At 42.5% G+C, this 23,169-nt stretch overlaps 1 protein-coding gene and 1 long non-coding RNA gene across 11 annotated transcripts in view; one reads left to right on the plus strand and one right to left on the minus strand.

The window, feature by feature from the left end:
- Positions 1-23,169, plus strand: part of BIRC6 (baculoviral IAP repeat containing 6) — a 165,484-nt gene that overhangs the window by 92,216 nt on the left and 50,099 nt on the right. The gene's annotated exons all lie outside the window — the stretch shown is intronic.
- Positions 7,353-11,161, minus strand: LOC116939419 (uncharacterized). 5 transcript variants are annotated; one of them, XR_012941110.1, is made up of 3 exons: positions 10,798-11,156; positions 9,756-10,547; positions 7,353-8,855 (listed from the first exon to the last, which is right to left on the minus strand). It is a non-coding gene; the product is annotated as an uncharacterized LOC116939419 (long non-coding RNA). The 5 variants fall into 5 exon arrangements; XR_004402403.2 differs by having other exon boundaries at positions 9,756-10,406; positions 10,461-11,153; XR_004402405.2 differs by having other exon boundaries at positions 9,756-10,384; positions 10,461-11,152.

Here is a 23,169-nt window from a genome sequence, read left to right on the forward strand (position 1 = left end):
GTAAGCAGTGCAGCAGCAACAAAAAGCGTAGAAGGCTTCGGCTTGTGTATTAATCTGCATTTTCTCCTTTTCAGTTACAACCAATGTCACGGAGTGCATTTTCAGGTTTGGTTCTTGAAAATGCGTCCTTTTAAGACAGTGTCATAGATCATGAAATACGCTGGAAATAAAAATAAACATCCATTTCAAGGTCCTATTACTATGTAAATTTAAATGGCAGGCAGTTTTGTCCTTTGACTCATGTGAAAATACAAAGGCTGTGCCCCGAACAACAACGGGTCGTAAAAATTCATCAACATTATAATTTTAACTGGGTTTGCATTTTTAGAAAGCCAAATTTATTTCACAATATAGCATGGGTTTCAATGAAAATGAGTTTATTTCCGTTGTATTTATTTCAAGGGAACTAATTTCTCCGTCGTATTAAAAATGCTATTTTATATATTTTGTCCCAAGTTCACAAATATTTAGCTTGGCTCTACTTATAACATCTGCGTACAATATGATCTGCGCATGAAATGTGATAGCTGTTTTGTAATACATTAAATAATCGGGATTTGCAACTATTAAAACTTGCTAGGCTCTGACCATAGATTTCAGAGACAAACCATTCCTTGTATATTGCAAACCATGTGATTTTCTAAGTGAAGTGACCAGTGGGCAGGAGCATATTTAACAAGCTTTTGCCAACTCCCCCCACACCCAACAAATAGATTGCACTCGAACTTACAATCAGAATGCCTTTGCAGTGTGTGACGAACATTTCTTAGTCAGCACACTGATGGTGAGTCGTGGATGGATGATTTGTATATATAAAGGTTTGTGGCTGCAATTTAGTGCGGTGAACACCAGGTTTTGGAGATGCCTAATGAAGCCAATCGAGACTTTGATGATTAACCATTATTTTCTCAAAGGAGTTGAGCGTCAGTGAGCTGCGTCTCACCTGAGCAATGTGCAGGATGGTGGTCAACCATTGGGGGGAGCTCAAGATGCACACTCATGTGGGTATGAATAGCAACACTTACCAAGACCTCAGATTGCTTGTAATCTTACACGGTGTCCTTGTCGAAGGAAATCAAACTTTGTTCCTGTAATCTTTACGAAGTGGTGTCACAGAATTTCAGGCAAGTGGGGAATAGAAGGGGCATTGTGGTTGCTGAATATTTCAACCAGCCATCCTTTCTGAAATGGCCATGTCAGGTATAGTGTGCCAAGACACCACCAACACACCATATATTCTTGCAAAGGCTGTAAAGGGTTCACCAACATAATTTACCGTAAATGTTATATTCTTGGTTCTTTCGGTAAAGTAACGTAGAAGGGAAACAATAAAATAATAAAAAAATAAAAAATAAAATTCTCACCTGATGATGATTGCTTATGTTGCAGTCGAAACGTCGTAAGAATCTAATTGTGTTATATTTTTATTATTTTATTGTTTCCCTTCTACGTGACTTTACCGAAAGAACCAAGAATATGAATCCCTGCAGTCACGAAAGCTTTAAATCAAAACGTAAATATGTTGTTTAGGTAATATAAAAATTTTCCGTGTTATTCGAAATTGTACACATGTTGCTATGTAATCCCAGACATAGCCAGTTATATATGAAAAAAAAATAACACATAATCCTTACTGTGTAGCTAGAAGGCAAAATAACCATAGATTTTGAGTTGTTTTTAAAAGGAAGACATTTTGTCCTTTAAGTTAGGCTGAGTATTGTTGATGAGTGAAAAGAGGTAGGACGTTTTGTTTCCAGCCAGTTCCAATTGCAAGGATAATTAACTGCATATGTAAAAATATAGCATTCCAGTAGAGATGTTTGTTATGGGAGTTTATACTTTTTAACGATAATATATTTTAACTTGTGTGACTTGTAATATATTTGAAAACATTTAAGAGCGGATATCGGTGTATTGTGATCACAGGAAATGATACCGTTTGTTTGTAGTGCTTGAAGTAAGAGGACCCTTTAACACTTTAATGACCCATCATTTCATCGCCTAACATTTGTAATTTTAATATCCTTCCATTGCTTCTGTCAGCAATAAGTTATTTTGGAAATCTATCAGCACAGCTGACCTTTTCCACGCCAGTGATGATGAAAATGACTTATCTATCGTGCTGGCTTATCAAGCGCGTCTCTGCTGTGTTCTCTCGTCGACGCGATGTTTTGGACTCCTGCAGGGTTTGGAAAGGTCACATTTAATGATTTTTCTCAGCAAGGAATGGTGGTGGGGAAACATTTTATTGAAAAAATTTTGTTTCTTTTTTTATATATATTAATAATTTGTGCTTAAAATTCCATTATGTGTTGTGTAATATGTGCTTGGTGTCGTGTTCTGGTTGGATTTCCGAAACATCTCGAGGCCATGAGGCTTTGGATTGGTGTGCCTGAATGCCCGTCTACATCTCACTGGGGACAATTCGGTATTCAGTTTTCAAAATCCCCTGAAATGATTAGCTGTTTTGGATGAAATCTCAATTGTATAATTTATTTTATACAGCGATTTATACATTTCATTGCAATCTTGAATTATTTTTTTTTAATGTTTAACTTTATATTGTTTTTGCTGGTAAAATCAATCTGCCACCTTTATCTGGGTTAAATGCCTGACAAATATGATTAAATGTTGTATCATATCTGAATTATTGTACTGGATTGTCAGTTGAACAGATGAAACAGAAATGTTCTGATTCATAATTTATTTTGCTAAATGCTGTTTGACAGATACTTTTACTCAACTTCGTTCGAGGTATTACAAATATCATTGCAAAATAATTATTTCAATGAAAATAAACTTTCTGGTAAAATAAGAGGCAGGGCAGCCTTTAGGTCAACACACCTCCATGAGTTGGATGGACTGACTCACACAATTAAAAAGTACCCTGTAAGGTTGTTCAAGCTAATATGTGTATGTCCAAGTGAAATACGCTGTTTTTGTTATCGTACATGCACAGTACCATTGGCAGATTTAAATCTCTTGTAAAGCACTATGGTTGTGAAAATGACTGTCTGACATGACACCTTGAGGTGCAACTTGAAACACGTTCATTGTGTAATGTTCAAGGGAAATGTGGCTGATTTTTTTAAACAATGATGCTAACTTGCCAACTAAAGCCTAGATTCTCCAGGCGTGTAATTTTTAGCAGGGACGCACTGCAAGCCAACCCGCAACAAACGCCAGTCCGATGCTCAGCTGGTTGTGCTTGAGTGTTTTTGTGTCACTGTGCTCCATGGCTATGATGCATGTGAAAACACATGTCTATTTTGTACCCTGCATAACAGAAGTTATTAACCAGCTTGATTGATTCCAAATAATCTTGTTCAAATGAAACCTTTGCACGAGTTGTATGTACAGTGAGGGAAAAAAGTATTTGATCCCCTGCTGATTTTGTACGTTTGCCCACAGACAAAGAAATGATCAGTCTATAATTTTAATGGTAGGTTCATTTGAACAGTGAGAGACAGAATAACAACACATTTCCAGAAAAGCGCATGTCAAAAATGTTATAAATTGATTTGCATTTTAATGAGGGAAATAAGTATTTGACCCCCTCTCAATCAGAACGATTTCTGTCTCCCAGGTGTCTTTTTTACAGGTAATGAGCTGAGATTAGGAGCACACTCTTCAAGGGAGTGCTCCTAATCTCAGCTTGTTACCTGTATAAAAGACACCTGTCCACAGAAGCAATCAATCAATCAGATTCCAAACTTTCCACCATGGCCAAGACCAAAGAGCTCTCCAAGGATGTCAGGAACAAGATTGTAGACCTACACAAGGCTGGAATGGGCTACAAGTCCATTGCCAAGCAGCTTGGTGAGAAGGTGACAACAGTTGGTGCGATTGTTCGCAAATGAAGAAACACAAAAGAACTGTCAGTCTCCCTTGGCCTAGGGCTCCATGCAAGATCTCACCTCGTGGAGTTGCAATGATCATGAGAACGGTGAGGAATCAGCCCAGAACTACACGCGAGGATCTTGTCAATGATCTCAAGGCAGCTGGGACCATAGTCACCAAGAAAACAATTGGTAACACACTACGCCGTGAAGGACTGGAATCCTGCAGCGCCCGCAAGGTCCCCCTGCTCAAGAAAGCACATATACATGCCCGTCTGAAGTTTGCCAATGAACATCTGAATGATTCAGAGGACAACTGGGTGAAAGTGTTGTGGTCAGATGAGACCAAAATGGAGCTCTTTGGCATCAACTCAACTCCCCGTGTTTGGAGGAGGAGGAATGCTGCCTATGACCCCAAGAACACCATCCCCACCGTCAAACATGGAGGTGGAAACATGCTTTGGGGGTGTTTTTCTGCTAAGGGGACAGGACAACTTCACCGCATCAAAGGGACGATGGACGGGGCCATGTACCGTCAAATCTTTGGTGAGAACCTCCTTCCCTCAGCCAGGGCATTGAAAATGGGTTGTGGATGGGTATTCCAGCATGGCAATGACCCAAAACACACGGCCAAGGCAACACAGGAGTGGCTCAAGAAGAAGCACATTAAGGTCCTGGAGTGGCCTAGCCAGTCTCGAGACCTTAATCCCATAGAAAATCTGTGGTGGGAGCTGATGGTTCGAGTTGCCAAACGTCAGCCTCGAAAACTTAATGACTTGGAGAAGATCTGCAAAGAGGAGTGCGACAAAATTCCTCCTGAGATGTGTGCAAACCTGGTGGCCAACTACAATAAACGTCTGACCTCTGTCAACAAGGGTTTTGCCACCAAGTACTAAGTCATGTTTTGCAGAGTGGTCAAATACTTATTTCCCTCATTAAAATGCAAATCAATTCATAACATTTTTGACATGCGTTTTTCTGGATTTTTTTGTTGTTATTCTGTCTTTCACTGTTCAAATAAACCTACCATTAAAATTATAGACTGATCATTTCTTTGTCAGTGGGCAAACGTACAAAATCAGCAGGGAATCTAATACTTTTTTCCCTCACTATATATTCTGTTGCAAATTGGTTTGCAGAAGAAAAAGTATTGGTCAAGTCACGACTGCATTGATGTTGATGGTGAGCTGATGTGGAACTGTAGCCTTTATAGTCTGGCAGGGATGCTCATTACATGAGCATTTAATAACAATCATAGAGCCAGTCAGTTAATTAGAGACGTATTGTTGTGCATAAACGAATCTACCCAGTCCAAGTTTTTTTTTTCTTTTAAGTTTTGTGTGCGTGCATGCGTGCATTTGTCCTGTCTGCTTTATCACCAAAATTTATTTTTAAAAAAATAAATTACAGATTCAATTGGGCAGAGGGAAGTGACAATCATTTGGAACAAAAAAAAAACCACTTTCCTCTGCAGATACCACATACGATGATGGAATGCTCTGAGAACAGAAATGTAGACAATCTTTGCGCGGCATCCACGCCGTCACTCTCCGAAGGCTCGTGCATGTTGAGCATTAATATTCTGCATTTCTCAGAATGGTAATCTTTGCGCTCCTGTTGGGAAGCATGTCAGCGCAGCCTCGTGCTGCAATCGCTGTGGCTATGCTCCCATCGTGATCTCATTTGACTTCGCATTTGTGGCACTTGCCCCCCTCTCCGATTGCTTTATTTCAGTGGCCTCTTATCGGATTTCTTGTATAAAAAAAGAAGAGAAAATTGAGTTAGAGCCATAAAGAGGGGCCCTGCATTTTCCATTGATGTGATGGCGAAATGCTTTATTGTTTTGCTGACCGTTTTCAAGGGCTTGTGTGGCAGTCCAGTCGAGGTGCAGAGTACCAGGGTGGTGTTTGGTGCTGCTTGTGATTTGCTGTGGTGCGGTGGTTGTGCCGATTTTAACGCACTTCTCATGCTTGCCTGCGTTTGGTACTTGCGAGGGTCCCTCTGTAAACAACAAAAAGGTCCTCGGTAAATGTATCATTTTATAGCAATGTGATTTCCTTTAGATGATATGTGGTAATACTGCAATTTTTTTTTTTACTTTGAGCACGTTAAACCTATTTAATCCTAGTATGTTGTCTGAAGCAGTTGATTAAAACGGACTTTTATTTTTACCTTTTATTAGCGTAACAGCTTTTATAACTCTGTATATACTCACTGAAATATCAACTTTCTGTCATACTTTACTTCGCTTTAACAAATTTAAGGTTAGTGAGTAAAATGTATGCAGTTTTCCTCTTCTTTCATTGATCTTAGTTGTGAAGCGTTTTAAACCAACCATATTTTCTTGCAGTAACCGTCAATCCAAGATGCAGTGGACTTGATCCCAAATGTTAACCAAAGGAATAGTCTCTAAAGTGAGTGGGGCTGTATTTGTCAACTTGCTAAACAAGTACTGTATGTTGCAACTGGCAATTAACTGGAATTGGTTTGTTTACGAGTCTTTTGTTTTTAACGAATCTGGAGGACATTTTCCACAGGAGGCTACATTGAAGACTCGATGTGTAGCATTAAACCTGCTAACCAACACCCTCAATGTCATGCACATTTAATACTGTGCATTATTTATCCACTGCTGAATGAAAATGCTGACTGCAGTGCATACAATCCTGTGCAGTTGCAATCTGTCTCGCTCAGGCAATTTGCCTAATTTTCAGCGATCTCTATCTCTTTTAGTCCCTGATGTTGTTTAGCCTCTTGGCTGCAAGACGAAAGTAACGCCATTATGATACCATATCCATATACGAATATTTAGTGTTTGTACTCACATTCAAGGGTGGTTGTCATCTGAACATTACAGCTATTGTCTTATCGTTCCTCTAGGGTCCGCAGTTCCTTTTGGAGGCTGCAGTGTGCTCGCGTGTGTGTATGTATGTGCGCGCGCATGGAAGCACTTTTTACCATGGGTGCCTTTGTATCAATCATACAAGCACATCGTAATACCCCGCACCCCCGATTTAGCGCGGTTGAATACCTACTGTGCGAAAGAAGTTCTACATACAAAGTGTGTCCTGGTCTTAACCTTGCCCTAAACGGTTGTATAACTGGCCTCCTAATTTTCTTCGTCTTAATGAAGGCCTTTTTATTGGGGGGATGGTAGGGAGGGTGATGGGGGAAAGTGTCCCTCAGTTTTTTTATGGCTTAATGACGTTGATCACTTGTGGCGGAGCGCAGTTTGTGCAGGCAATAAGCTGGTGCATGCCGGGAGTGAAAAGCCTGGCGGCTCGTGTACAGCAGTGCAATGGCTTGATCCCCCGAACGAGCTCGCGGATAATTGTTGGAGCCTGCCTTAAATTAACGTCCGAAAGGAAACGTGTTGTTCTTTTTGTTGTTGTTGATCACGGAATATAAAAGAGAAATGCGTAATTTTCAACAGTCATTGCTGAACAAAATGCAGGTCGTACAATAGCCATACCTTTCCTGAACAAAGTACCATTGGGTTTTTAAACATTTAAGTATATTTTCTTTTCTTTTAATCGGTCATATAAATGTAACATTTAAAAAAATAATCTTTTACATTTGGTTGGTAGTAGTTTTACACTCAAAGGACGAGGAAGTGTACATTTCTTTAAATATATTACCGTGTTTTTATCACAAGAAAAAGCCAGAGCAGATGCATTTGTTGGTTTCCCTTTCATATCCGGAGCAAGTGTCTGTGTTAACAAAGAGTCAGGTTGCACTATTGCTACTTTAAACCAACGTATTTTGTTAAAAATGTGATAGTCATTTATAAGCACAAGTGACAGGAGGTTGTAGAATATTCAGCTTCGACCGACAGACGACGGACTGTCTGTCAATTAAAGTACGAAGCATCATCTCTCATCGTTAATTTAATACGAAATATTGATGAAGAAAAGCTCATACTTTTTACAGGCAAGTTGTACACTTGTAGGCACTGAATTAATACCTTACCATTACATCAGGATTATGCATTCTATATTCTGTAAGATAAGTAAATTAAAACAAAACTGTACCTTGTTATTATATTCAATGATTCAATTAAGGTATAAAGACATGATTTTTTTACTGAAATGCAATGAAATGGCTCTTCTATATACATGAAGAGCTTGAATTCTAACCACAAGCCATTGAAGTATGTACACAGTGTACGCAGGATTGATTTACACAAAAAGCAACAGTTTATTATTCTGGAGTGGTTTTGATGATCCCCAATTTGATATCAACGTGCAAAAAATTGCATTTACTCGTGATGTAATATTAAGGTACTTGATCGAGAATATCCTCACTGCAATATCCCCTGATGTTCGTTATCCTTGTACGTGTGTCGGTGATTATACGTGTTCCTTACCCACAACTCGAGCTTACGTTGTAAACATAAAAATACTGAGATGCCCATTGTGTTTGTTAACCTCACTGTTCTGAAGTAGAGGAATTCCAGAGGTATTAATGTCCATCTGACACCCAGTTCATTGTCAACAAGGCTTCACAGTCTCCCTCGGCCTTTGATCGTCTTCGATTTGTTGCCCTGCAACATAAGTGCAAGCCGCTGCTTACGTCTCCACCGCCTGCGCTGCAGTCCAGTGTTTTTTTCTCCGTCGTCGTCTTATCACGCGGAGCGTTCCTTCGTTATTTCTCCCAAAGCTCAAGCTCACGTCGGGCTCCCGCGCATGTGAAAAGCCATCGATCGCTCGGGCGTCGGATGCGAGTGCCGTGGGTGGCCTCTCCCGAGCCCGAGCAGCGCCTCCTCCCTCGTTGGTGGCCGCTGGCAGGCCGGCTGGCGGCCCCGACAGCCGGGTCACAGCTTGGCGCTCAGGCGGTGGTGTAAATGTAGACGAAGATGATGACGATGAGGTTGAGGATGGTCCCCGTGATCCCCAGCATGGCCAGAATAGACTCCTCTCTCTCCTCTCTACGCACATTGACAATGTCCTCTTCCTCCACGGATAACGACATGCCCATTGTTGCTGTGGGTCTTCGCAGCCTCAGTCCCGAGGATGTCTCCATGAAACAAGTTGAAGTGCAGAGGTGGTGGGCAGAGATGGGCATGGGGAAAAACAACATTCTCAATAACATGCAATTTAAAACACATGACAGTGCACCCTTTTACAGAGTTAAAAAGAGCTTTTGCCTAACATTAAACATTTAGTAATGCAATCCTTGTTCAAATACATTGTATTTGCTTATACACCAAGTAGATCATTTAAGGAATGTCAACCAGATTACAGGTAAATTAGAAGTAATCTGCTGCTTTTAACGTTAACTTATTGACCCTATGGGGCCTGTGGTGAGTAGTACTTTGCATGTGCTGATATGCCGAGCAGTACCGAGCAATACTTTGATGTCTCAACATTATTCTCCGCACACATTAAGACTTAAAGAAGACACTTGCAGTTCTGAATCTGAACATTGCTGTCAAGCGACCAAAGCAGGGGACACCTTAGCAGTCTTGGAACAGCAGAGCGCTCACCATTAATTCATGCATACTGTCTCAATGAATAATCCTCTCTGCGTTTTAATAACGAAAGATAGATGAGCAACCCGAGAGAGAGAGATGCATTTTTTTTAAAGTACCTGAGCACTTAGTGGGGTAAACGCATCACCGCGTTCACGCAGTGTCTAATCATTCGTTCACGTGGCCCGAGCTCGCTGGCATTTATTGTCTCGTCGTCGTCCCCCGGACGGCAGAGAATGTGCAAATTGCACAGACGTCCGTCGGCATGCACGCACGCACGTGTGCCCCACACTGGGGGTGCGAGCTGTGGTTTGCCGCCTTCCCGAGCGTTACCGATTTGCCGTGGGGGGGCGGGGGCGGTGGGGATAAAACACATTGCATATGAGACACATTGTAAAAACAAAAAACCCACGCTCACACACGGATGGGAAAGAGAGCCAACTTACCACACATTGCATGAGGAGCAGAGCAGCATTTGGCATGCTTCAGAGGAGGAAAGGAATGACGACGCGAGTCATGGTTTTGGTGGTTCTCTCCACAGCGGGGACGAATCTTGTGCTTCTTGTGAGCAAGTATAAAGCTGTTCTCCCGGTGAGCGATATACACAGTTTCTCTCCCGTCTTTTTTCTCTCTCTCTGTGTCTCAGCAACAGCGCTATGCCTCGCAGAGAGCAAAACACCCTCCGCTGGGAATTACCTCGTTTCGATGGCCGTGTCGGTTACTTGCCTGTAAAACATTCTCCGAAATCAGAGAGGGAGAGAGAGGGACAGGAAGAGCACAAATCCAGTCGAGGCTGGAAGGGGAGAGAAGAGGAGCGAGACTGAGAGGGGAGGAGGGGGAAGAAGAGATGGTGGGGGTGAAATTTGGTCACTATGGAAACGATGACTCACTGGTGCCACACAGCTGTAAGTGTTTAGAGCTGAGCGGCTGAGACGTGGTGTGGTGTTTACAACGTCTCATTGTTGTTGTTTTGTTAAACGCACTTTACCAACGTGAAGAACCTTGCCGCGGATTGACGCCGGAAATGTGCTCCAAATGTAGTTGACGGCTCGGCCGTGTTTCAGTGGGTGGGTATCTAGTAAAAAAATAAACACCAACTGCACTTGTGACCGACACGAGCGTGTTTCACCACCACCACCACCCCCACACACCTTCTTTGTTGAAAATCCACGTGGAGTCGGGGTCGCGTGCTCCAGCTGCTGAGTGGTCTCCTCTCGACGGCCGCAGGCGGCGTGCGCCTACAAACCAGCGCCGTGGGCAGGTGACGGCAAGGATGCCGACTGTCAACATTAGTCGCGGTCACAAATATTTATTCATGCTGAAGGAATCCGATGAGCTGTAAAGTTCTTTTGCCGCAGATGTTCCAGTCGGGGCAGGTCAGAACATGATAACAACAAGCAATATAAAGCACGATAGTGCACAGCATAGGGAAAGGTAAGAAAATGACAAGTAAATATGTACAAATGAACCAAACTATTTGTATTTTACCAGGTAAGGCCCGCTGCGATATTAGCTTCTATTTCAGAAGCGGCCTGGCCACAAATGACAGCTCAACGAAGTGGCTTGTGGAAATTTGTAGCAGCCCAAGTGCTCATCAATGATCTAAACGACGGCCGGAACGCCTGCTTGTTGCAGGGGGAGCACACACACACACACACGTGTGCCACTCCGACCAGCGAGCGACTGGCAAGTCGTCGGTGGCTCTTGTACGAGTTAATGAATTGTCATATTGCCGCTCGCTCACGAAGGTTCTGCTTCCTGTCAATCCTGACATCGTGCTATTACGAGTGCGTCGGTTTCTTTTTCCTAGCGCACTGAGATGCGTGTTTTTTTACGTTGTGGGTGTATTGCAATTACGAATGCAAGTTGTACTGTATATACATTAGTTGTTTTTACCTTCTGTTCGTGCGAGTATTTTCCCCTCCCTTGATTATTGTATGTCATTATTCTTGTTAACCCCGGAAAGTCTAAGAGCGTGCATTATCAGAGTTAGATCATTGTTTACCTATTTACATTTCGATTTGAAGCCTTCGCGACTGCAGGGATTCATATTCTTGGTTCTTTCGGTAAAGTCACGTAGAAGGGAAACAATAAAATAATAAAAATCTAAAACAATAAAATTCTCACGACGTTTCGACTGCAACACAAGCAATCATCATCAGGTGTGAAAACCACAGCAAGAAAATTTGAAAAAAGTGGCGTTTTTTTCTTGCTGTGGTTTTACACCTGATGATGATTGCTTGTGTTGCAGTCGAAACGTCGTGAGAATTGTATTGTTTTATATTTTTATTATTTTATTGTTTCCCTTCTACATGACTTGACCGAAAGAACCAAGAATATTTACATTTCATTCTGGCTTTTTCAATATTTAATCCTTGATTAACCCCGACATATTTTGCCGCGCATATTAAGCTATGCTGGCACCAAGCAAACTCTATAGAACAACACGATGCAAACAATAATCCATCCATGACGCTGGCAGTGCCGTGCACCGTATGTCGAGCGTGTGTGAAAACACGAGCAGGTTAATGTTCTGAAACCCAGCGGTGTCGTTATAAGAGGTTCTCCTTACCTGAAGGAGTGTCAACACTTTGGGCCAGAAAGCCATTGTGCATTATATTCCCATGAATTGCCTCGAGTATTTTAATGAGAGTGACCATTCAGCCAGCTGTCTTGAAACGATACAGAGTGGCTAATAATGAGGGATGACTGTCAATTGTTTTCTTTGCTATTCTCTCTCAAGAGACGTGGGCACATACAGCGCTGGCTCTTGTCCATGGTCCCAGCCGCCTTACAAATTGAATTCTTGGGGGAATATTATGGATTTTACCCCTTTTTTGCGCACTGGTTGGATGTGCATTTTTCGGTTCCTATTGTCTCTATAAGCCAAGCGCGGTGGCTGCAGTTGCTTTGGGCTGATGGAGTTTTCAAGAGTCCATTTCTTCATGCCACTTTCATCCCATAGAAGCCAGCAAAGCTTATTTACAGTTTTTGTTTGCCTTCACTAATGTTTGAGCAGTGAAGGTTATGTTTAAAAGTGCATTGCTGAATATGTACAGGAGCTTTTAAGTAATGTACCATCTGCTTTGTTGCAGGTTAACACTGTAGGATTGATGCTTTGCCGTTAAGTTGTTTTAAAAATAACGTGTACACAAAGCATTAACTGGTTATTGCCAAAATGATTTGATGGTATTTTATCTATTGTGCTCCCAGAGGTGGAAGGCTTGCCATATAACCATAGTAGAGCAAGTGATTTGGCATTTTTACAAGGTGTGTATCACGAAGAGACCTTAAAGCAGCTTGCTCCAACAGGAAGGCGAGTGTCTCGCGAGTGCACAAGAGGAGCTGAAATAGGCTCCATTTCATTACAGCGCACGGTCGGTATGCCTGCCAGTATGCTGCTGGGTACGTCACTCGGTGCGTAGCGATTGCCTTCCCGAAGGAAGCTCGTGACATGCGCTGCCTGCAGTGATATATTTATATGCACGGGTGGCTAGGTTGCAGCAGCATGGCCGTGTTGGCCAGATTCCAACGTTGGCCACACTGACACTGCTTGCAGGTGAATGGTGAGAATTTTCCATAGGTGACCACAGCACATTGTTTATTTGGGGGGGGGCGGGTAGTGTTGAAGTTGTTAGGGCACTACGTTTGAACCCCAGTGGGCCTGGCTTTGAGTCCTGCCCATGGCTTACATCGGCGGAGATCGATATCTGAATGAGACCTGGTGCTTTTGCCCCCCCCCCCCCCCCCTTTTTCATCTTCAACTCAAACTGACCAGAATGATGAAGTATGGGCATGATCATGTTACAACAACCGCAATCACCGGCACAGGGTGGGGGGGCCTTCATCCAGAAGGGGATTAACAAAGGGTTGCCAGTTATCAATTATTATTTACTTTTAAATATCCATTGGTTTCCGGTCAAGTCTGTTGCCATCACCATTATTAGTTACAGAATTCGATTCTCAAGGGATGTACATTTTGTCAGCATTGTCCTGTGGTTGTAGAGTTGCAGTGTGTAGAGCACATACATTTATAGTATGCATGAACGACTTTAAATTAAGGAAAAATGTTTAGTAAGTGATTTCAATATGTACTTATTGTATTACTGCCCAAAGGCTATATTCTTTCTTGCTTTCAGATAATAAATGAGTAAATGAAAGTAACTTAAAAACTCAAGACATTCTTTGATTGCACTGCCTTGAAAGGACAAATATACAATAAGCAACTTCTGCCAATGGTGTTTCTTCATAGTACACGTTTTTATACTTTTCATTTGATGGCAGTGCTATTGCTGAACATGAATTTTCGTTAAAATTTGTGCTTTACCTGCCAATGCAGTACCCCAAAATAACGTTTTTTATTAATGTAACGTAATAGATAGTATTATGGGTTTGTTTTATCTATAACGTATGCCTAATGCATGTACTGAGCTGCTGCTATGTTCTTGTGTGGTGTTGCGTGCATATAATGATAGAATGCTGTTAAAAAAATGCTTTTGTGCCGTGTACGTTCGGAGTTTAAACTAAGTTTATATATGCATTCAAAATGTACAGGTAATAAGAAATGTACAATTGGGATTACCTTTGTTTTGAGGGTACTAGCAACAGTGTGTAGGTGTTTTCTACATTTTTATGTGGGCTGTGCATCTGTATGGTCAATTTAATATTAACATATCATTAATTCTAAATGCAAGCTTATGCAGCATTATGCTTTTAACTTTATTATTTAAAGGGATCTCACCGAAGACGATAGATATGTGAACATCCTGTCATGTCTATGTATACAACTCGAGTGTCAAGTGTGGTATAGGTCTTTGCAGAGGTATGACAGCTAAGCAAAGGACTTTCAGACTGGAGATATCTTGCTGATTTCATAGTCTAAATTTGAGTCTGAGTCGTGATATAAAATCGGACGTGTGGATATTTTCCTCTTCAGAGATTCATGGTTTATAAATTATTTTGTAAAAGGTTGGTACTTCGGGCTATGGAGATGCCAGTGCCGAGTGAAAGGAGTCACGGGAGATGGAGGAAGTATGCAGTGAAATGAGGTGCAATGGAAGTGGATGTGACTGAATGAAACTAGAAAACTTGAAACTTGACTGAGAGAAGTGGCACAGTATATATGCATGCATGCAGGAAAGGAAATCCGAGCAACTGACGCCATGCATTAATGGGACTGGATTTAAAGGATTGAGGCAGTTGCTACATCTTGCTTCAAAAATGACTACATTTACAGGCCCACCGAGGGACATTGCCTCTCTGAAACTCAACCAAGAGTGGCAGCAGGGTAGTTAGTGTATGGGCAGTAGATGCTGGAGTGGGCACCGGACCAAATGGACGACTCGGAAGTCGTGTGGTTAGCATGCCAGAGTTCACAAACTCGAGCATTTATATCAACTACCTTCTCAGGGCACATTAAATATTTCTTTCCACCTACTTCCTTATCGGTAGAAAAAGAACCAAAACTCGGCAAGAGGAGGTGACTTGTACTGCAGTGTCAGGGCCACATTTCTTTAGGAAATATGGATGTCACATCTGAATTTATCACTAGGTACCGCTGTTTTAATTGGGCTTTATTTTTATATGCCTCGTGTTTATTATTGATGTAACTGTTGCTTTTAATTTGGATCTAATAATTCTCCCCTGGTTGAACCTAAAAAGGCTAATATGTCATGTGGGGGCAGATCTTACATACATGGAGAGATGAATGCTGGGAATTAAACACGACAAAAATAACACATGGATCTGAGAACATGCAAATTATGCATCTTTTTTACGGTTCATTTAAGTGGGCCCGGCCGGTGACATTGCTTTCAGGGATGACAGCCGACAGATGAAATTGTAGATTGAATTGCCACCAAAGGAGGAAAACACCTGAGAGAATGAGCACTGCGTTGGAATGATGAGATCAGCTCCTACACAGGAGTGAAATGGATTGTAGCATCATAGGACTAGAGGATGGAGACAACATCAATCACGGTCAATTATGTCTGTGAATATTGTGCGCAATATGAATAGCATTATTTTTCATCCAGCAGTGGATAGATAATGCTGTGGATAATTACAGGAATAGAAAAGCAAGAGTATATAATTGATGCATTTTTAATACACACGAGAGGGATTTTTTGCCAATTAATTAATAAAACTGATCATTGATATTTTATTTCCAAAATATTTTTTTATTGGGCTCTTACATGTAGGTAAAAAATTCCATTGACATACCATCTGTTCGGACCATGCCACAAAGTGGTTAAAAGCTGTTAACATTGGCCCAAGTATAAATAAGAGTTGCACATTTCCACGAAAGAAAATGACCTATTGATTGTGTCACAGATGCAGTACAAGTGTGGGTGATATGTTTTATCCCAAGCTTTATTTACGTCTGTAATTGTTAAAGCAATGCATGGAAAATATTGGACATTTCTTGTTTCTGTAGTGGTCACATGTTAAAGAGCAAACTTATAGCTAATTTATTTTAATTTGCTTTGATATCAACAGCCTCAGGGGTGGCTTAACATGGTGACCGTGACCATTACTGTGATTTTTCTCCCATGTAACGATTTTCCCTCCTGGCTACTTCAGTTGGCAAATAAATTAACGCAGTTGCGCATTACTTTTTTGCTGTTTATGATTACTCTGCTTGAACCACGGCACAGAGGAATGATGGACACTTAACAGAGTAACAGCGTAGTGCTGATCGTAGTGTAATAGCCCTTCAGTGTGTGTGTGTTGCTGCCCTTGCCCTTGCGAAGCTAATTCGCGAATATTGCTGCCACCTTCCAAGTGACCACGTGCCACCCCACACCAGCAGGTGGAATGGTGCACTCACAAGTGGCAAACACAGCCACTCCACTCGTGGATAGTGGGCTGTGGAATTGTAGCCAGTTTCTCTACACCGATGCCGCCGCCCACTGGTCCATTGTTTATCTTAACATTTAGCAATTCATCTTCTTTGGTTCTTTCAGTAAAGTCACGTAGAATGAGAATAAAATAATAAAATAAAATAACACAATAAAATTCTCACGACGTTTCGGCCACAACACAAGTGGCCTTCAGGTGAAAGGAACAAACCTGTCGGGACGACAGAGCTTCATTGAACGTTGTTAAGATTCGTAGCGTCTTTTAAGCTGTTTTAGAGAAGTGAGGCACCTTGACAAAGGGGTTTACATATCAAACAGGAGAATTTAGCATTGAAATAGCTGAGGGATTAACTTGTGACTGGTCACAGAAATGGCTATGTTAAAGTCAAAGCCTACACATCCACAGAGGCACCTAGTACAAATCAAACAGGAGAATTTAGCATTGAAATAACTGAGGGATTAGCTTGTGACTGGTCATAGAAATAGCTATGTTAAAGTCAAAGCCTACACATCCACAGAGGCACCTAGTCCATGGATGCCAAAGGGGCTGCCACAACTCAACTATCATACAGTAAACCGATGTGAAAAACCTAAGTCTAAATTACATCAATATAATAAATGTACTCAACATATTCTTCAATAAGCTGAGCTATTAACAGTAACTGGGTATACACTACACTATATAATGAATACCATATAGGTAACCAATAAAAACTAAAATATAAACTACCTCAATGTTATAAATAAACTCTATATTTTCTTCAATCAGGTGAGCTACCAACAATAAGTCGTTATATATCACAATGCTATATGGCGAAAAAATGGGTGGATTCTTACCCTCTACTTCAGCACCACGGACAGCTACGAGCCCCGTTCAGACGGACGAGTCCATCCATGGTCGGAACGGAGGAGGGAGGAGAGAGACAGCTGCGAGGCGCTGTTATACTCCATGTTGTAAACCATACCATTAACCGTGGTGTGAGAGGTATTAAGAGTCAATGCGAGCGAAAGAGCTGCGGTCTGAAAGTCCTCGTAAAAAACAATTAATTAAGAACCGAAATGGTTTAAAACATCTTTCCAATGGTTACTAAGCCAGAATCCATCTTCTCGGTTGAAATGATCTCTGTGCTTGTATATGTGGATGGCCTCATGAACGAATCTCTCATGGTAGCCGGTTGGTTTGTAAAGAACCTCCGTCTTGGAGAAGTCAATGTCATGTGAGCCCACTGAATTATAACAGTGATCTGCCACGGCAGAGGAGTTCGTTCTACCGTGTTTCAAGTCTGCTTTATGTTCGCGGATGCGGTCCGAGATATGTCGTTTGGTTTCTCCAATGTAGCTACTACCACAGAGGCACTTTAGTTTGTAAACGCCCGGGTACTGTATGTCTGGAACAGCATCTTTTACATATGGAACCAGATCACGGATTTTATGTACTGTGTTGAATCGGACCTGGATCTTGTGTTTATTCAGGATTTTGAAGTTCTTTTTAGTGACCCCTGCAATGTAGGGTAAGGTGATGGTTTTGAGTGGCTCCACAAGAGGATCCTTCTTCATGACTGGAGTGATGGCTTTGCGGATTGTGTAGTCGGAGTAACCATTAGCTCTGAGAGCCTGGTGTACGTGCTTGAGTTCACTGGTAATGTGTTCCTGGTCGGAAATGCATTGGGCTCTATAGTATAGAGTCTTGATGAGGGAGTTCTTCTGGGATAGATGGTGGTGGGAATCCGGTTTCAAGTAAGCATCTGTATGGGTAGCTTTCCTGTAGACAGAGTGGCTCATTGAACCATCAGATCTCCTTTTAATTAAGACATCCAATGCTAAATTCTCCTGTTTGATTTGTACTAGGTGCCTCTGTGGATTTGTAGGCTTTGACTTTAACATAGCCATTTCTGTGACCAGTCACAAGCTAATCCCTCAGCTATTTCAATGCTAAATTCTCCTGTTTGATATGTAAACACCTTTGTCAAGGTGCCTCACTTCTCTAAACCAGCTTAAAAGATGTTACGAATCTTAACGTTCATTGAAGCTCTGTCGTCCTGACAGGTTTGTTCCTTTCACCTGAAGAAGGCCACTTGTGTTGTGGCCAAAACGCCGTGAGAATTTTATTGTGTTATTTTACAATATTATTTTATTATTTTATTCTCATTCTACGTGACTTTACCGAAAGAACCAAAGAAGATGAATCCTTGCAGTCACGAAAGCTTTAAATCGAAATTTAGCAATTCCCTTTGGACACACAACATGTTTCAAACACTATCCCTGCCCTCTCCCCTTAAGCCTCACTCTTCCTTCTGCACTTCGGGCGAGTTGCAGCTAAGGCTAAAGCCATCCTAGTTGAGAGTAGAGCGTGCCGGATGTTGTCCATTGCGAAGCAGGGGCTTATGCAGGGGCTTATCAGCGCTCCTGACCAGCCATCCAAGGACAATGAACTCGTCACTGAGGCAGCTTCTCGTCAGGAAGAGGAGGCGGGCAAAGCCATGGAGATGACACAAGCCTCATCGGGTACTTCGTTGTACATACCATGCAGACAAGGATGTTGTCAACGGATATTCAGTGCAGTTCTGCTAACGGTGGCCACGAAACACCCCGTTGCTCCCGACCCAATAACTGAGGCAAATGGCACATACCCACCACACTACTGTCGAGGTGTCAGCCTCAGAACAGTGTAACATTTTCCTGAAACCAGTCCTACAGAGCATCACTCGGGGACACCTCACTGTTGCTGGTCTGAGGCAAGCGCCACATACCCAGCACACTACTGCGGGAGTTGTTAACGTCTTCCTGGGACTGGCCGGCTTTGGTTCCTGCGCTGTTACTGGTCACAGGTTAATGCCACAGACGCTGCGTGTCAACTCCGAAGATGGCATTGTCGCTGGGACAAGTACATCGACCAGGAGCCCTGGATGCAGCTGAACCAGCATAAGCTGTGCACCTTCATGCAAGTGGCCATAAGAGAAGAGCTGCACGGAGGAGTTGAAAGAGATTTAATAGAGGATGTAGGATATAACTCTTTTTAGGGTCACTCTCAGATCGTGATTCGTCTGACCATGGGAGGGCAACGAAATAGATGTTTACACCGAATCTTCTGTTGTCTAAGAAGCAAGATCAGGCGCAGGCCCAAGCTCTCTGAACAGAAACAACCACAGACGACTGAACTAGAGGCATTTCTCTCCGGGGATCGGTAAACGAAGAATGCGTCACTTCCGTTTCCAAAGTATCTTGAATTAACAGAATCGGCAGGAGTGGACCAAATCAGCAAGGGCTCCATGGACCATGCACAGCCTCGAGGCTTGTTACGCACTGGTCCCATGTATGGATGTGCAATGATATCAGTTGTGCTCGCATGTCGCCCTGCTCTAAAGGTAGAAGGTTCCCAAGCCCTACTGGATGCAACAGACAGGGCTATGGACAAGGAATTTTTAAAAGGCCTTTGAGCTGCAGCCTCTGCAGTATCCATCGCAAGGTATGCAACGTACACATGGAGTCATTCCAGATCCTCGAGCCCAAATAGGAGGAGGACCAGGAAGTCTACCAGGCCTACCTCGACATTCGGGATGTGGCTGTATCTGCCGTTGACTCTGGAAGGGACACCGCCTCCCAAGCGGCAGTTGCCGCTTTGATGGAGAGGAGGCTGATCTCGCAGAAATGAACCAAGCGGACCGCCAGGTGAAGGGTGGTATTACCGCAAGGAGCCCACCTCTATGCCGGCCTACAAGTCCCACTTCGTCAGAAGGACAAGCCAAAATTGCCACAGCACCAGCATTCCACAGCCACTTCAGCAAACAAGTTGCAGCAGCACTGATGGTGCCAAGGAGAACAGCTGGACCCCACCATCTCCTGCATACATCGGGGACCCTTTAGCAGAGTTTACGCAAGCATGTGCGCACACGAACGCGGATGCATGGGTTCGAGCAGATGTAGGAGCATGGCTAAAAGCTGGACTCCCAGGAGTTTTCACGCTACACTAGATTCCAACCTTTGCGTTCATTTGGATGATCCGAAGTTCATACAGACACTCGCCCAGGAAATGTCATGGCTTAAACATTCAAGCCATTAAATACGGGGCTACCTACCAACAAAGACTTCTACTTCAGATGTCTTATTGTCAGAAAACAAAGCTCAGGGGTCTTGAGAGCAATCCTATATCTTCGAAAGATAAATGTCTTCCTCAAGAAGGCGCACTTCAAGATGAAGTCCTTGGGCTACATCAGGATTTTCCTGCAACGTGGGGATTGGACCTGCAAGATGCCTACCTGAACATGCCAGTGTACCCATGGTCCTTCCAGCCTTATCAATAGCATGTTTCGTGAGCTGAAGGAAATGTTTAAATATTAACAATAACATTGGACCAGTTAGCGATAGCATAGACTAGAGAAGCAATTTTATACAACGTTACAAAAGTTTATATCTGGATGCTTAAGTGCATTAAAGTGCCATGTGCATTTCAGACCACAAGGACCGGGCCCGCATCCCCCACACAGCCTGCAATTGGCGATCATTTTAACCACAGGCCCAGCCAGATAGGCCCAGGTGACATCCCCTTGGCATTCCATTTTTACTTAATTTTCTGCAATTGAATAGTGAATTGAAAAATAACTTCAAAAGGAGCAAAATACCCAGCTGTTTTGCTGACTTGCAGCGATGATGCGTGTGCGAAGGGGATTGTTTGTATTTCTCCAACATCACGAGAGTGTGAGGTCTTCTTACTCTGATGGAAGATTGGCATTGGGGTGGGTGACATTTGGGATCACGTTGCCCAGTATCAGGGTGATCAGATTTTTTTACATTTGTATTTATCAGATGTGACTGAGACGTTACGAAAAAGTTAAGAAAAGATAACCCAGTTGTCATGCTATGATATGAAAACAGAAAAATACACACATTCAAAAACACAGCGAAAGGGAGATCAAAAGGTTAAGAAGTATCATAGCATTCAGCAATTTTACACCAACGTATAATAGTCTGGGCTGTGGAGCTTGAACATTACATATTCATGCAGGGAAATACCCAAAAACATCTTCCCAGGAAACTCCCAAAGACAGAAAGAAGGGAAAGTACATTTCTATCATGTGAATTTCGAGAGAAATTGGCTTCTCGAAAGGGTCCCCATGTGTAATTTGTATGTTTTTTCTGCTTAAATTAGTCATACAGTTGTTCTAGAGCTGTTATTTCATGCACTTTTTGAATGCCAAACGATAAACTTTGGTCTATGTTCCTTCCATTCTCAGAGTATAGCAAATCTAACTGTGCTATAACAAATCTGAAGGAGCAGTCTGTTATATAGTGTGGTCAGCTTTCTAATGCACATTGATTTTTTCCCCCCCCCACATTTTGGAGATGGCCACTCTGTGCCTTATCGGTGGCCGCTAATGCAGCCTGACAACCAATTGTATGGCAAAAAGTTAGGAAACGAGTGAAGTCCATGTGAATGCTAATGCATAAAAAGTCACACCAAGTGGGGACATTTAGAAAAATTCCCAAGCAAAATAATCCATCGCAGTAGAGGGGAGTAGGTGCAAGGGCAAGATACATGTAGAACTACCCCCTTGAGCATTTTGTGGTTGCTCAGTTGTTTCAAAGTGGAAACCAAGCCTTTATGTTCTGCTCTTTCTGGTGTTTTTTTTTTTTACACAGGCCTGGGACCAATTAAATACTCTAAGTTTTGTAAAAAAAAAATATTCAGCTGTGAAGTGAAAGTGATCATTGGTTGCCATATGTTGTGGATTGCCTGGCTTCGTTATAACTGATGTGTTTCACAGCACTTGTTTTGAATCCAGAGGTTAATGGGGATTGGGAATCTGGTAGCAATATTTATATACATCTACTAGCTTTACTACCCGGCTTCGCCCGAGACTTGGATTCTTGTCTTGGATTAATACACGGCTTGCGCGGAGGGTATGGGGGGATGTGTGACGTCAGCAGGCACACTGCATAACGCTGCCGCATGCGGGTGACATCGCTCACTTGCCGGGCAAAATATATCCATTATTGCGCCCCCCTCCCCCCCCAAAATACAGGTGTATTTTTATACTTTTTGCATGGTGTACAGTCTGGAAGCTACCCACATGCCAAATTTCAAGTTTGTTGCATGTTGGGAAGTATTATAAACATTTCGAACAGACACACATTCACAAATTTCCCTTTTTTATATCTATAGATTTGTCTGCCTGGGCCTGATGGCTTGGCGGCATTCACATTTGTCAGCACATTTGCCTATTCCCAGCCATGTTTGCAGCAGCAGAAGGTGAAATCAAGTTTAGTCAAACCAGCATTTTATGTCCTAGACACTAAACCATATAGCTCTCAGTGACATTACTGGATTGAATTATTGTTTTACCTTTTGTGTACAGGTCAGTGCTTTCATCATATAGATGCCAATGCTTTCATTGTTACAAGATTAATGGCACCTTCAAGGCTTTGTTGGGAGAATATTTTAATTCCATTCGTAAATATTACATTTATTAATCACCCTTGCCTTAGGTATTCATTACATTTCAATAAAATCGTAAGTAAAAATGGAGCAGACAGATTTTCTGAAACAAATAATTTGTACAAATCGCACGTTTCCTTACGGTAATAGATTAGCATGAGTGTCTTCATTCGGATCGATCCTGCACAACCAGTGGTGCTTTATGCAGACTGCAAACACCCATATGGATGAAAGTAAACGTTTGTAAGCTTGTCAGTGATGTCTTTGTCAGATGCACATTGGATGGAAAGTGATGAAGATTTCGACACATTCTCCAATGTGGAGATGAGATGGTGCTTTGGGTTTGACCTGGGCGAGCGATAGTGGTAGTGTTTACAACGCTGCGTTACAAACTCGGCAACCCGGGATTGATTCCCGCTCACGGCCAACACCAATGATGATTATCTGAACGGGGTCTGGGCCTCCCCAAGCTGAACTCAGCCTCAAATGAGTACCTGGTGTGGTGTGTTAACATCGCCACTGCGGAGACAAAGGTAGTCGGGCGTGGTGGTGGCCACCCACCCCCTC

The sequence above is a fragment of the Petromyzon marinus genome, chromosome 6 (assembly GCF_048934315.1).
Source record: "Petromyzon marinus isolate PM22_M1 ecotype Great Lakes invasive population chromosome 6, UKy_Petmar_22M1.pri1.0, whole genome shotgun sequence".
NCBI classification, from domain to species: Eukaryota; Metazoa; Chordata; class Hyperoartia; order Petromyzontiformes; family Petromyzontidae; genus Petromyzon; species Petromyzon marinus.